The sequence below is a fragment of the Eurosta solidaginis genome, chromosome 1 (genome assembly GCF_040869045.1).
Source record: "Eurosta solidaginis isolate ZX-2024a chromosome 1, ASM4086904v1, whole genome shotgun sequence".
Lineage (NCBI taxonomy): Eukaryota > Metazoa > Arthropoda > Insecta > Diptera > Tephritidae > Eurosta > Eurosta solidaginis.
In genome coordinates, this window is record NC_090319.1 from 344,686,569 (window position 1) to 344,702,250 (window position 15,682).

At 38.6% G+C, this 15,682-nt stretch overlaps 1 protein-coding gene across 2 annotated transcripts in view; it reads left to right on the forward strand.

Annotated features, from left to right (window-relative positions):
- SIFaR (SIFamide receptor) overlaps window positions 1–15,682 on the forward strand; it is a 310,116-nt gene that overhangs the window by 197,083 nt on the left and 97,351 nt on the right. The window contains exon 1 of one of the 2 annotated variants that reach the window (XM_067762476.1): window positions 10,342–10,472. The exons of the other annotated variant lie outside the window; for it this stretch is intronic. The gene's annotated coding sequence lies outside the window, so the exon portion shown is untranslated. Of the gene's footprint in view, window positions 1–10,341; window positions 10,473–15,682 lie in introns of those variants that run through there. 2 annotated transcript variants of the gene reach the window in all.

Genomic DNA, 15,682 nt, shown 5'->3' on the forward strand with positions numbered 1-15,682 from the left:
GTGGGCGTGGTTATAGTCCGATTTCGTTCATATTAAAAGCGATCTGAGATGAGTGCCCAGGAACTTACATACTAAATTTCATTAAGATACCTCAAAATTTACTCAAGTTATCGTGTTTACGGGCAGACGGACGGACGGACATGGCTAAATGAATTTCTTTTTTTGCCCATATTATTCGGATGTATAGAAGTCTATATCTATATCGATTAGTTTATGCCGTTACGGGGTACCGTTATGCGAACAAAGTTAATATACCCTGTGAGCTCTGCTGAGCTGAGTATAAAAATTATAGCGAAGAGTGTGAAGCGCAGCTCAACGCAACGGCTGGTGTCTATAGTTTGTCATTGTATTTGAGGGACATTGATGATAGCGAATGAATTGTGCATAGGTAAAGTAAAAAATCAAATCGCAGTCAGGTTTGATACCACTTAGTAACAATTGTTGCCATATTTTGATATTTTTTCATAATACGAAAGTTTTGTATAAACAAAATGTGTGTGCTGGTATTTTTCCACCTGCTTGCAAAGCCAGATTTTTAAATATCGATTAGGTCGGTATGTTGAATTGAATAATAAGTTACTGTTTTTAGGTTGACAAACTTTTTTACTTTACTTTAGTAACAAATAAAGTTTGAGAAGACGCGAATTGATTGCCAATAAATATTGGCACGGTAACGACAAACTTTTATTCTAAGGTTATTCGCTAGATAACGGTGGTGTCATGACGTGTTTTTACGCAACATAATTTCGAAAAAAGTAAAGGTGTTAGCACTTTAGCAAAAAGATAGATTTTCTATGTTCTATGTAATTGAAAACGCTGAGTTCAGCGAGATTAAGACTTTCCCGATTGCGAGAAAGATTTACCAAAACCCCTTGGTCTGACATTGTATAAAGTTTGTTAGTAGAAATTTTGTTTATAATTATGCAGAAGGAGCAGCTCTTACACATTTTTACAGTTCTCGATCTTGACTAAAGACGAGGAGGAGTGTCATAAGGTCAACGGCCATAACACCAATTGATCTTATGACCACTTCAAGTGGCCACAAAGTCAATTGAATTTATTACCATATGAAATGGCCACAAAACCAAATTGCAAATGGTTGTAATGTCAATGATATTGATATTATGACGATGATATTTTTCCGAAATGGTCGTACAGTTAAGTTTTTTTTCTCAAGTGGCCATAAGGTAAATTTTTTTGTTTCGTACCTGGGCCGGTGATGATTCCTATGAAATAAGGAGGACATGTTTTTTTTTTTTTGTGTTTCGTGGAAGGTGGAAATGCTTTATGCACTTACCGGGATATTTAAGCCTCACTGCGAGACTCTCCGAGTGTAGGACTCCCTTCTTCCATGAAGAGCTACCACTAAAACCTAACCTCCCACGGCCCGTACCTTGGACCGCGTTTAGCATTACTTCGGTTACGGATGCACGCTACGTCAGCTCGATGGCTACTCTCCCGCTAATGGGCTAGGCATCAGTCTTCTCGTGTACTTAAGTATATGCCTCATATATGCGCTGAAATAATGAGAACATATTCCACTAAAAGACGAACCAACTCAGCGAAAGTGTTTTTGCTTTTGTTATGATTTTAAATAGCTACTTATGTCTATATAGTTATGGTCTCTTTCCCGGAATGGTCATAAGCTCAAACGGAAATTTCCTAAATGGGCCTAAGGTCAAATAAAAAATGGTCCAAAAGTCGAGTGACCTTCTGACCATTTGAAGTTGTCATAAAGCTAATTGATGTTATGGCCATTAGAAGTGGCCATAACGTCAATTGGCTTTTTTTTTTGACGTTGACCTTATGTCACACGACCCGTGTCATGTACGCGATTCAGTTTTTAAACTTTGTTTTCTCATATCCTTTATAGAAAAAATGTTGCAGTGGTTATCTAAAGCATTGTTCATACAAGTTTAAGTGTATTTCCAGAAATTCACATACTAAATTCACGAAATATGTAGACTAAAAAAAAAATCTTTGCTCAGAAAACAATTTGCGTTCGGTTACGACTTTCGCTGCAGCCTAAGCTGCTAAGACCCTACAAATTAGCCGAAAACTTAACTATAGTCATTAATAAGTCCCGTTAGTCGGTATGAAGGGGCAGGAGCTACCAAAATGTTTGAAAAAGCGCTGCCACTCATTCGGGATGCCTGTTTTGGTAAGCTCCTACCTCTAGTTTCTATTGCCTGCAAATACTCCTCCCTAGAGTCTATGTCTATTAACTGTACATTAGGAAAGGCTTTGGGCTTCACTATTTGTTTCATCGACTGCTTTGGAATCATACAGTGTAGTAATGGTTCTCTAGCTCTGGGCCAGAACAACGCCAGAGTTTGTCATTCCCAAAAGATGAGCATAAAACTAGTATTACAGCGGTGGCTTAAAATTCGGCACATGTAACGTGGTGTTTATAAAACTGCTTTCGTTTTTCGGGGGCTCCTCTTTTAACACTATAATCATTCATTTATTGGCTCACAACCGCGTAAGAAATTTCGCAGTTGCTCTAAACGTCAAGCTATGTATCCCTTATAACTGCCCTCAATTGGAAGTACCGCCTGTCTCTCCCAGCTCAGTTGGGGTCTCCATCGGCCTCGTTTCCTAATTTTTTTAATATATCGGCCGCGGGCCACATTTTCTTTTTAAAATAGAAATAATGCCTGTTGACAAAAGGAAATAGCAGCCGTGGGCTTTGTTTCTTTTGCTCTTTTGTTTTTGGGTTATATAAATCCCGCGGGCGTGAGGATATAACCCTGTTACCTACTATAATTTAGTCTTATTAAATAAATTTTTGGTCTTGAAAACTGGGTTTGTTAGTTTTGTTAAATGTATATCGTGCAACTTAATTGAAAAATGGAAAACACCCGTGAGGATCATTTTACACCTTCAAATACGGCTGTCGATAGGAGCATATTTTAGACCGCAGTTTCTTCGTCCATTTGCACAATAGCAAGGCTTTATACATCTCCGCATTATATGTCCTTCAGTACTTGCCATTGGCAGCACGAAAGAACCATAAATCTTCCGGAAAATGTTTCACTTAAATACTTCAAAGCCATCCCAACCCTTGCAACTCTTTCCTAATATGCCTTGAGAAGATACTAGATACCGATTGCCCACAGGTCTGAATAGAAAGTAATATGAACAAAACAGACCTATGCAACCCACGAAGTCTATATCCCGTATTTTGCTCTATGGACTTTTATCTATCTTGCTCAGCAACAAATGCTTCATTGACATCGGTGAAAACAGTGTGAGAACCCAATTTACTTAGTGATTTATTGACTTCAATTTTCAGGTCAATTCAGATCAGAATTTTAGAAATCTTATAGTTGAAGTGTGGCATTCCAAATACACTTAAATGCATCTTTACAACTAACTAAATAAATACACATCCACACTTGCATGCACATAAAAAAATGCATGCACCTTACCCATAAATGCAAAGTATGCAAGGACGAAAGTTGGGCGCTTAAGTCTAGTCCATCAGCCGTAATAAATTCTCATACGAGTTGAGCGAACGCATGGCTAGAGAGCCGAAAGTGAAAGAGAGTATGGAAGAGTGTGAGATAGAGAGTAGTTAAGTAAAGGGCAGAGAGAGCACGCGAAGCAAGGTAACAAGGACCTACATTCGAAAGTCAGCAACAAACATTCGCAAACATGCCCTTAAAATTGTTCTATGTTTGTTTGTCTGTATGTATGTACGCTAATATGTATGTATAAAAAGAGTGGGCCACGACAAAATCAGGAGAGTCAGAGTAAAAAAGTGGAATCCTCAACAGCAGCAACAGCATTGAACTATTATACAGTGGGTCGATTGCATAAATAGCGGAGTTAACTGAAAAATCAAATTTTGAGTACTTAGCATCTCGATAAACAAGATATTTGAATCGCAACCGTAATCGTGATCACATTCTCGACAGAACCCTAACTGCTACCATAACCATAATAGTAAGTAGAACAGTCATCATACCCGTAACCTTCACCGTAACTCATAAACATAAACATAGCAATAACTGAAATAGTAACAGTTTCCATGTCAGTCAGCAACTATCACTTTAAACACAAACCATAGCCGTACCCATAAGCCTGTTTCGGTGTCTTTGTCGAAAACTTCATCGGTTCAGTCGATGAGTCGTCGGAAGCAAACCGCGCGCACGTTAGTAACAAATTTGTACAGATCCGACAAAAGATCGATAACTTTTCGATACTATATCAATCACTTTTTGGAAGCAAATCAATAAATTTTCAAATGAATATCGATTAAAAATCGATAACTCTCCTATAACATTACTTTTTGATAACAAGTCGATAAGTTTTTGATAACAAACCGATAAAAACAAATAAATAAATTTTTGATAACAAGTCGACAACCTTTCAATAATATATCGATATTTTGGTATAAATAAATGATAACTTTCCGATAAATAATGGATATGTTATAGATAACAATCCGATAATTCATCGATAAAAAATCGGCCCATTGGTAATCTTTGCTATCGATAACAAATCTATAACTCGTCTATACCTCTTCGATATCACACCGGCAGTTCGTCGTTAAAGATTGGCTAACAATCAAAAACTCAAATTGCCTTTCTTCGCTCATATCAACTCAACCACGTACAATGTTCCCACATTTATGTAACTATAGTGAAGTGACTACACTTACTGTAAGTTTCGGTATTATACAGCATACTAATCCCAAACAATATACCTACACTTACCCTACGCTTACATTCGGTAGTCCCGCATACCGTAGCAGAGATTTTTACACCTCAAAAAGTAACAGAAAAGAAACAATCAGTGCAATCACCATCGTGATCATAATCTTAGTCCTAAACGTCATCATTACACTATTCAGAACACACGCCAGATCTAGAACTGATACTGTTGATGTAACTTTAATCGAAAAATTTAGCGGGCGGGAGCTGTAACCTTAAACCGCGGTGCACAGGCATCAGCGTGTTCGTGTCCTACAAAAACAACCACATTTTCCTCAGAGTTCAATATTTTGTTTTTTTATTTCGTTCTCGTAGTGGCCTTAGGCTGGATATTAATATTTGTTCCCGTATTTTTTTTTATTTTACTATTATCACCGGCAATATAAGCTTATTTAGGGCCAGATTATATATGACGTTGTAACACTTTGCGTCGCAGTCACTGGCATTCACATTCACCAACATGCAATACCAAAAATTTCACAAGGTAATCAGGTTTACTATCACTCACTGAGGTGAATGAATACTCTTCGCCGCATCGGGTTTTGGGGGCTTAGAATATACCCGGGGTAGGAATACCTGTGGTAAGAGACGACTAAAATATAAAATTGATTCAAGGAGTTGTGTAGCGCAATATATAGCTTCTCCATCCCAACTGTCAGCCTCACATACCCATGCCGAATCCTGTTTCATTAACAGCCGAGGCCCTGGAGACCACGAACTCCTGATGTGTCTAGGGGGTGGGAGGGCGGTATGACCTAGAAGGTTTCATTAAGAATATTTGGAGTCCCTATTTCCGCTAACAGATTGTCCGAAAGGGGCTTCCGAAGGATCTTAGACGTGTTTGCCCAGAGCAGGGAGTTTAGACAGAAAATGCTCAACTGTATCTTTGGCAGGTATGTCTTAACAGATTCTGCAGGAGACATGCTCATCATCTCCGCATGCGTACCGCCATGCGGCTCTTGATATGGCAAAACCCTTGGTATTCTTCCACTTATGCTGTACGTTGTTCACGTAAAATTATCGAATTTCCCCTTTTTCTATATGCTTATTAACTTCGACTTCCCTGATTTCCTTCTGTTGAGCCACCACGTTCGTGCTCACCAGCGAAACTCAGACAATGGAAGTTTCTATAGTGTATATTAACAAGGTCAATATACCCGAAGGCCTTGGGGAGTGTTATCCCTTGTCGGATGCAGATCCGGTACGTTCCAGTACAAAGCCCAACCATGTCGGGAATGGTTTTTTATGACCACATGCGACCGTCTTGGCCATCCCGCCATACCGCCCTCCCACCCCCTACATCGATGAGGAGGCCGGGGTCGCCAGAGCCCCGGCTTTTAATGAAACAGAATTCGCCACGGATAGGTGAGGTTGACAATTGGGTTTGGAGAAGCTATATATTACGCTGGCAACCTGAAAGGGTTGGGCTACACAACCATTTGAATTTGGTATTTTAGCCACCTCTTACGACAGGCGTACCTACCGCGGGTAAATGCTGACCCCTAACCCGCTGGGGGCAGCCGCCGTGGTGTGGTGGTGTCATGCTCTTCCTGGGTTCAAGTCCCAGGCAAAGCGACATTGAAATTTAGAAATATGTGTTATCAATTAGATACAGTTTTTCTAAGCGGAGTCGCCCCTCGGCAGTGATTTGGCAAACAGTCCGTATGTATTTCTGCCATGAAAAACTTCTCAGTGAAAATTCATCTGCTTTTAAGATACCGTTTGGAGTATACTTAAAACATTTAGATCCCGTCCGGCCAATTTTTTATTTATATGGCGCTGCATGCGCTTTTATTGATGCCTGGCTGTTTGGGTTATTCGTTCTGTTCCTGTTTTGAGTTGATTTGCAGTCTCACAATATCGGCCTGTAGAAGTCTATAGAGACTCCGAATAAATTTCCGGCTTTGCACCTGAGACCATCTACCTCGTAGATTTAGGACACTACAAAGAGAAGAAGGGACGAGATCTTTTTCCATATTGATTTCTCCACACCTACCCTGTCGAGTTTCATATTCCATCGGCCAGAGCCAATTGCTTATACACAAGGGATTTTTCCATTGTTCGCACCACTTCAGCACGTCCTTGTGAGTTTCCTCTCAAACAAGCATTTTGTGCCGCAGAATAGGAAAATCAGCGAGTAGTTCTCTTAGTGTATTTCAAGTAATCTCCAGAGTTTTTGAAGCCTTCCTCTTTTTGGCCTCGAATATTTGGCCAGCTCATTGCCCCTCCTGTTCCACTTTGGAATCAAAATCAAACTTATTTTCCTCCATATGATCGGAATGTTGTTGTGACGACTACATTCAATAAATAATTCTTAAGTTATTTAATCAAATATTTGTGGGTCTTCTGTAGCAAAATGGTAAGAATACCATCTCTCTACAGTGATTTTTACGACGAGTAGCTATTTATTGCACAGGCAATATTCACCTTCGCTAATATCTTCTCAATTAATACGTCAGGTGCTTTCTGACGTACAGTTTCTGCTGGAGGTACGTGCTACAACCCTGTGTTGGGCTGGAAAGTGAGCATCATAGGGATGTCAAGTGTATCAGCTGATCCCGCTCATACTACATTAGGGTACTTGACAAAATTTTTACTTCGATGAGTCAAAATATTACTGTCTGGGTTTTGTCTCCGCCATGCAAGGCAACAGTCAACCAAAGGCCTCCTGAGGTTTGACCTTAGGTTAGGTTAGGTTAGGTTGTACTGGCCGGCCCATGAGGAGCTCACATATACTGAATAAGTCCGTAGTGTTACCAGAAGTTTGTTTTAACAACCAAACTGAAAACCCCTATCAAAAACCAGGACCTGTGTTATAAAATAACTCCGTCCTCTTGGCAAATACTAGAAGCTGCCTAGGATTTAAGCCACTTGCTGCTTCTAGATCTGACAGCTGTATCACTTCTAATAGCTGGAGTCTTAGCATGGCAAGCGCTGGGCAAGAGCACAGAACGTGCTCGATCGTTTCCTCCTCCAGCCCGCAATTCCTACATCTGTTATCACTGATCAAGCCTAATTTAAAGGCATGTGACACCAGAAGGCAGTGTCCAGTCAGAATACCCGTCATGAGTCTACAGTCCTCTCTTTTTAATGATAGAAGCAACTTTGTTAGTCTAAGGTTGTAAGACCTGCACATAATTTTCGACACTTTACAGCCCCGCGCTTGAACCCACGCCTTTCCTGCTTGGTCGATCATGTGCACCTCTCGCCTTCGCTTAATTTTACCCAGTCTAATTGGGACGTCTACGGAGCAAGCTTCAAGGGATGCGCCCTTTTTAGCTAGTTCATCCGCTTTTTCATTCCCATCTATTCCCATATGCCCTGGGACCCAATATAGATGTATGCTTCTCCCTGTCCCGATTCTCTCCAAGGACTGCTTACACTCTAACACGCATTTAGATGCTGTGCTATGCGAGATTATTGCCTTAATTGCTACTTAACTGTCAATTTAAAAGTTAACACGATTGCAGCTTGGGTTTGACCTTAAATCTCATAGGATTTTATTCCGCCACAGAGGTAAGATCTTTTTGCTCCTGGACATTTAACAGGTAATTTTGCACGCCAACTTAAAATCAATGATAAAAGCGGATATAAATACATACGTGAGCTTCCCTTTATACTCTAAAGAGACAAGACTTAAGGCTCATGTCACATGTTTATAAGTTAGGCCTCGTCAGTAACAGCAGATTTTGGAAGTGTGAGCTGCAGGAAGATACGCCTGAGCATTTTCTTTGTTGATGACCTGCGTTCGCGAGGTAAAGACTCCAGGTACTAGGGGCGGCTGAGTTGCCAGATCTCGAGGCAGCAATTAAGCTAGGTTCGTAGAAAACTGCTAGTAATTGCCAAGAGCGCGGAGTTTTTCTGTAACATAGGTCCTGGTGCCTAATTGGAATTTTATCGTTTGTTCATCAAACCAATACTGGTAACACTATGGACACATTCAGTCTATGTGAGGTAGGCCGGGTCGATATGTGGGGAGGCAAAAAAAACTCCCATTGCTCTGTGAGAATCATATTCTAGGGATGAAAATAAGAAACTTTGCAGAAGGAACCATACCTCTAAAACGAATTCTGATGTCCCCCCCCCCCCCCCCTTTGGGTCGTAGGGGCAAATTTTGAAAAATCCCACTTTGAAATGCCTATGTTTTTTCTTTTTGGAGTTTATTTTTCTCTTTAGAAATTTATTTAGTCAGAACATATGTAAATGAAAAAATGAATTTAACTTAGTAATAGAAAAGAAATTAAAAAAAATTATTAGAAATTAGCGCTTTTACAACCCTCAGCACCACATTCAGTCTATGTGAAGTAGGCCGGGTCGATATGTGGGGAGGCAAAAAAAACTCCCATTGCTCTGTGAGAATCATATTCTAGGGATGAAAATAAGAAACTTTGCAGAAGGAACCATACCTCTAAAACGAATTCTGATGTCCCCCCCCCCCCTTTGGGTCGTAGGGGCAAATTTTGAAAAATCCCACTTTGAAATGCCTATGTTTTTTCTTTTTGGAGTTTATTTTTCTCTTTAGAAATTTATTTAGTCAGAACATATGTAAATGAAAAAATGAATTTAACTTAGTAATAGAAAAGAAATTAAAAAAAATTATTAGAAATTAGCGCTTTTACAACCCTCTTTTAAAACCAAGGTATCACTGTGATGCATTTGCATGTCGTAAACATAGTTGTGTGGGTTTTTTATTCAACCGTTTTAAAAAATGAAGGTATCACTGTGGCACAATTGCAGATCGTAAAATTGCTTGTGTTGTTTTTTTAAGCCACCACAAGACACAGCAGGTAGAATTGAAATTTCCCCTACCCAAAAGTTCGACCCAAAGGGGGGACATCAGAATTCGTTTTAGAGGTATGGTTCCTTCGGCAAATTTTATTATTTTGATCCCTAGAATACGATTTTCACAGAGCAATGAGCGATTTTTAAATCGACCCGCCCTAATGTGAGGTCTTTATTGGCCGGTCATTTCAACCTAACTGAACCACTCGTTGTTCGTTGTATTTCTCTCAGAAGCGTGGGTGAGTTTGTGCTGCGTTTTTAGCATGCTTTACCCCACTGTACGTCGCTCATATTACCACTACATACATACACATCAGTAGTTGTTATTATTGTTCGCTTGGGTGGCCTGTGGTTGGAGTGGGCTTCAAAATTTTCGTATACGAACCAAACGAAGCAGATTGCAGTTGGCGAAACTGTGCCACGCTAAGGACACTCATATATACAAGTACATGCACACTCACACACATACGTATGTGTTTGTAGTAAAGGAACTCATGAAATTAGACTACGAAATATGCTGCCACATAAAGTTGGCCAACAGTATGGCTTTGAACACGAAACCGTTAACAACGAAAGTGCGGCAACGGTAATTTAAAAAAAAAATTAGATTAAAGATAAAAATAATAAAAAGTCATAACGTACACACAATTAAGCCAGAGCATAAATATTTATTTGTATTTTGTTTGTGTGTAGTGGAAGTCATTAGTGAGCAGGCGAACGAATTGAACCAAATGCCATTCATAATAAGGAAATTGTGTTAAGGAAGCATAGAAAGTTGCATGCAACATAATTTTACATACAAACATAGTGTAGCAACATAATAAAAGTAATTACTATTGGTGTTGTGTTGTGTTGGGCTGTGCTGGTGTTTAACAAAGACAAGGATAATAACAACAACGACTACAACAGCAACAAAGCTGTGCTTAAAGTTGCTATTAAAGCAAGACATTTTTCGAGCAGCAGCAACTAACGGTAATGGCATAGAAAGATAACACAGTTGAATTTGAGTTTAAATTTGAGTTTGGATTTTAATTTGAATTTCAATTCATTATTGCATAGATTAAGTTTGGAATTTTGTTATGTAAATGTGGAAGCAATTAAACATTGATGGGATTTTGAAATACGCTAAGGCAACAAAACTTGCAAGTAAGCAATTAGATTTGGGGACAATGAATTGAATGAATGAATGAAATGGAATGAGTGTATCAAAATCATGGAAGCATAAAGAAGTAATAAAAAGGAAAGATTAGTAAACATTTCATATACGAAAAGGAAAATGTTTGAGATGTGTAGAGATGATAAGAAAATGTGTGTAGTTGGATGGGGGGATTGGGGGATGGGGGATATATGTATATACTGAACGTACATACATTTGCATGAAATAGAATATAGGCAAAGATGGTACCTACTTTGCGGCATGCAAATTTTATTTTTTGCATTTAAAATTTTTTTTTTCATTTTCATATCAGCTTTTGTAGTTTAAAATCCACTCTGCACTAACATGCATTTTTTATTAAAAAAATGTCTTGAAATATGTTATTTTTGTTTTTCAAACATTGTTTGACCTTCAGCAGACATCGGCAAACCTTCGTAGTGAATTATTACCACAAAAAAAAGGCGCAGTATATAACATCTGTCATCCTTGACAGATGCCGACTCGAGGTCGCTCCAGTTCGTGTGAATGAAATAAAAAAAAATAATGCATCAAATATTCGAATAGAAGTATGGCCTTAAACATCATCGATATGGAAAATTTTAACAAGTGTATTAGGATGGGACAAAAAAAAATTTTATATTTTTTCCCCATTTAGTACAGAAGTGAAACCATTGTTCAGAATATACAAAAAAATAGCCTGCGAAAACATCAAATTTTTTTTATCTTTCATGAAAATGAAATGGTATATTAATTTTGTCATTAATCTCAAAAATGTAAGTCCTTAAAGGAAAAGAGGTAGACCCACGAATAAGTATACCGAAATGATCAGGATGAAGATTTGAGTGGATTTAGCCATGTCCGTGGAATAGTGAGGAGGGGGAAAGAGGGGTATCATGCCCCGGGCGCTACTCACAGGGGGTGCCAAATGGTCCGCAGAACTTCCTGGATAATTTGAATTTTTATTATAACTGATTTCTGGAAAAAATTTTCTATACTAAAAAATGCTTGGAAATATCCGCAACACTTGCGACAAGTTGTGGAATGATTGAAAGCATATATCTTTTTTCTCACGTTTAACGTTACTATGGGAATTATTAAGAAATCACGATGGAGCGCCAGAGTACAAGCAGTTAGCGTTATCGTCGATGGGCTAGAGGATGTAGTAGAACACTTAAACCAATTACCAGAGGACATAACACCACAAGTGACACCAAAAGCGAAGCTAAAATTATGTGCAAAATATACAAAATTTTAGTTTCATAACATTAATTCATTTCTGGTATGAAATCTTAAGGAGGATGGATCGTGTGCAGCTCAGATTACAAGATCCGGGGATGAATTTTAGAGAAGCGTATCATTGATATCATCGGCCTAAACACCCGCGCTGTTAGTTCTGCTTACTCCAAGCTGGAAAAAGAAGCGGTAAAGATGGGTTTGATGGTGAATGAGGACAAAACGAAGTACCTGCTGTCATCGAGCAAAGAGTCAGCGCATATGCGCCTTGGCAACCACGCTACTGTTGGCAGCCATAATTTCGAAATAGTAAAAGACTTCGTTTATTTGGGAACCAGCATCAACATTAGCAACAACATCAGCACTGAAATCCAGCGAAGAATCAATCTTGCCAATAAATGCTACTTTGGACTAGGTAGGCAATTGAAAAGTAAAGTCCTCTCTCGGCGAACGAAAATCATACTCTACAAGTCACTTATCGTACCCGTCCTGCTATATGGGGCAGAAGCATGGACCATGACAACAGCAGATGAAGCGGCTTTGGGAGTGTTCGAGAGAAAAGTTCTTCGAAAGATTTATGGACCTCTACGCGTTGGCGATGGCGAGTACCGAAGAAGATTTAATGATGAGCTGTACGAGCTATACGCAGACATCAACATAGTCCAGCGAATTAAAACGCAGCGGCTGCGTTGGCTAGGCCATGTTATGCGAATGAAAGATGATGCTCCGGCCAAGAAAGTGTTTCTTTCGGAACCCGCCTATGGAAGCAGAGGTAGAGGGCGGCCCCCACTCCGTTGGAAGGACCAGGTGGAAAACGATTTAAACTCCCTTGGTGTGACCAATTGGCGCCGGTTGGCGGAGCGAAGGAGCGACTGGTGCGCCTTGTTGGACGGCCATAACCGTTTAGACGGTTAAGCGCCAATTAAGTAAGTAAGTAAGTATCATTTTTATTTTATATTTATCTTAAAAATCGCTTAGGTATGTACATCTGTACACTATATATTTCTAACCTTATACAGCCGATTAGTTGGAGATTACGAATGAAATAATATTATTGTTAAGTCCCATTCATGAAATGTATGAAGTCTTCAGAAATGCTTGGGTATGTGATTTGGAGAGTTCTAAAGTAGTACCACAGCTCTTACTCCAAGTAAGAAACTACTAGCTGTACATATATTTATAGAAAATTTAAAGGTCTACAAAAATAAAGATCTTGAAATATTTTTTGCTAAGTTGACTCGTTTAGTAGTTATTCGAACTTAAATTGCAACCTCAAATTGTTTGTGACTCACTATACGATTCGCATGGAAAACCTAAAGTCGCGATGACGCACCTATAAACACTCAAATAAAAAGAAAAATTTTTACAGGATATTGTTTTGGATGCCCTGAACTTTATTTTCACAATACCAAGAAGAGTAAATTGATATATTTTTTTTGCTCACCCCAATGATCATGTATATGTACATATATGCATCAAAACTATTACATTTTTATACTCAGTTGAGCAGAGCTCACAGAGTATATTAACTTTGATTGTATAACGGTTGGTTGTACAGGTATAAAGGAATCGAGATAGATATAGACTTCTATACATCAAAATCATCAGTATCGAAAAAAAATTTGATTGAGCCATGTCCGTCCGTCCGTCCGTCCGTCTGCCCGTTAACACGATAACTTGAGTAAGTTTTGAGATATCTTGATGAAATTTGGTATGTAGATTACCGGGCACTCATCTCAGATCGCTTTTTAAAATGAACGATATCGGACTATAACCACGCCCACTTTTGCGATATCGAAAATTTCGAAAAATCGAAAAAGGGCGATAATTCATTACCAAAGTCGGATAAAGCGATGAAACTTGGTACGTGGGTTGAACTTATGACACAAAATAGAAAATTAGTAAAATTTTGATGAATGGGCGTGGCACCGCCCACTTTTGAAAGAAGATAATTTCAAAGTTTTGCAAGCTGTAATTTGACAGTCGTTGAAGATATCATGATGAAATTTGGCACGAACATTACCCCTATTACTATATGTCTGCCTAATAAAAATTAGCACAATCGGATGAAGAACACGCCCACTTTAAAAAAAAAATTTTTTTAAAGTCAAATTTTATGAAAAAATTCAATATCTTTACATTATATTAGTAAATTATGTCAACATTCAACTCCAGTAATGATATAGTGCAACAAAATACAAATATAAAAGAAAATTTCAAAATGGGCGTGGCTCCGCCCTTTTTCATTTAACTTGTTTAGAATACTTTTAATAAAATAAGTCGAACAAAAATTTACCAATCCTTATGAAATTTGGTAAGGGCAAAGCTTCTATGACGATAACAGTTTTCTCTGAAAATGGGCGAAATCGGTTGAAGCCAAACCCAGTTTTTATACACAGTCGACCGTCTGACCTTCCGCTCGGCCGTTAACACAATAACTTGAGCAAAAATCGATATATCTTTACTAAACTAAGTTCGCGTACTTATCTGAACTCAATTTATCTTGGTGTTAAAAATGGGCGAAATCCGACTATAACCACGCCTACTTTTTCGATATAGAAAATTTCCAAAAATGAAAAAAATTTCATAATTCTATACCAAATACGAAAAAAGAGATGAAAAATGTTGATTGGATTGCTTTATTGACGCCTTCACATATAAGGGCCACTTCCTTTCAAAACCTTCATTAATACCTTTAGTTTGATACCCACTTCGTACAAACACATTCTACAGTCACCCTTGGTCCACCTTTTTGGCGATATCTCGAAAAGGCATCCACCTAGTGAACTAAGGCCCACTCCCTTTTAAAATTCTCCTTAACACCTTTCATTTGATATCCTTATTGTACAAACAAATTATAGAGTCACTTCTGGTCCACCTTTATGGCGATATCTCGAAAAGGCGTCCACCTATAGAACTAAGGCCCACTCCCATTTAAAATACTCATCAACATCTTTCATTTGATACCAATATCGTACAAACACATTCTAGAGTCATCCCTGGTCCACCTTTATGGCGATATCCCTAAATGGCGTCCACCTCTATGGCCCACTGCCTTTTAAAATACTCTTTAATACCTTCCATTTGATACCCATGTCATACAAACACATTCCTAGGTTCATTTTCCTATATGGTGATTTTCCCTTATTTTATCTCTCAGCTGAGTATGTAATGTTCGGTTACACCCGAACTTAACTTTCCTTACTTGTTTTTATTATATTAATCTTAAATATGTAAAACAATCAAAATTGTTTAAATTTTATTACTTTCCTCATAGAAAACATAAACATAAAGCCTACATACTAAATAAATCCATAGAAGCAGGGCAAGGCCACCATGGTGCGTTAAGGAGCTTAGTCTTCTTGAAAAGCAGGTTAAGAAGACTATCAGGCTACAAAATCTTGGAGAAAATATATGGAAAAATGTCTGCACAGACCTCGAAACAGCTATATTTGTTAAAAGTGATATAAAGAAAAAAAACAGCGCAAGCACTGATAAAGAAAGAAAAAATATTTATTTTACTTTCGGCGGGCACTATTAGAGCCGAAAAAGATTATTATCCTCGCAAACAGAAATTTGATACCAGCATTGATACAATATTTCCTAGCAGGAAGGATTGCAAAAGTGACACAATCACAGCTGGCAACAGGGTACTGCACCGACGACTTTAAGATGGACCCAGGTTAAAGGGCGGAAAACTACCTGGAACCTAAACACTCCTCGAGCAGGAGTCCTCGCGATTTGGCAAGTCTGCAAATATCTCAAGCCCGACTATAATAAAAAAAACTAGCAG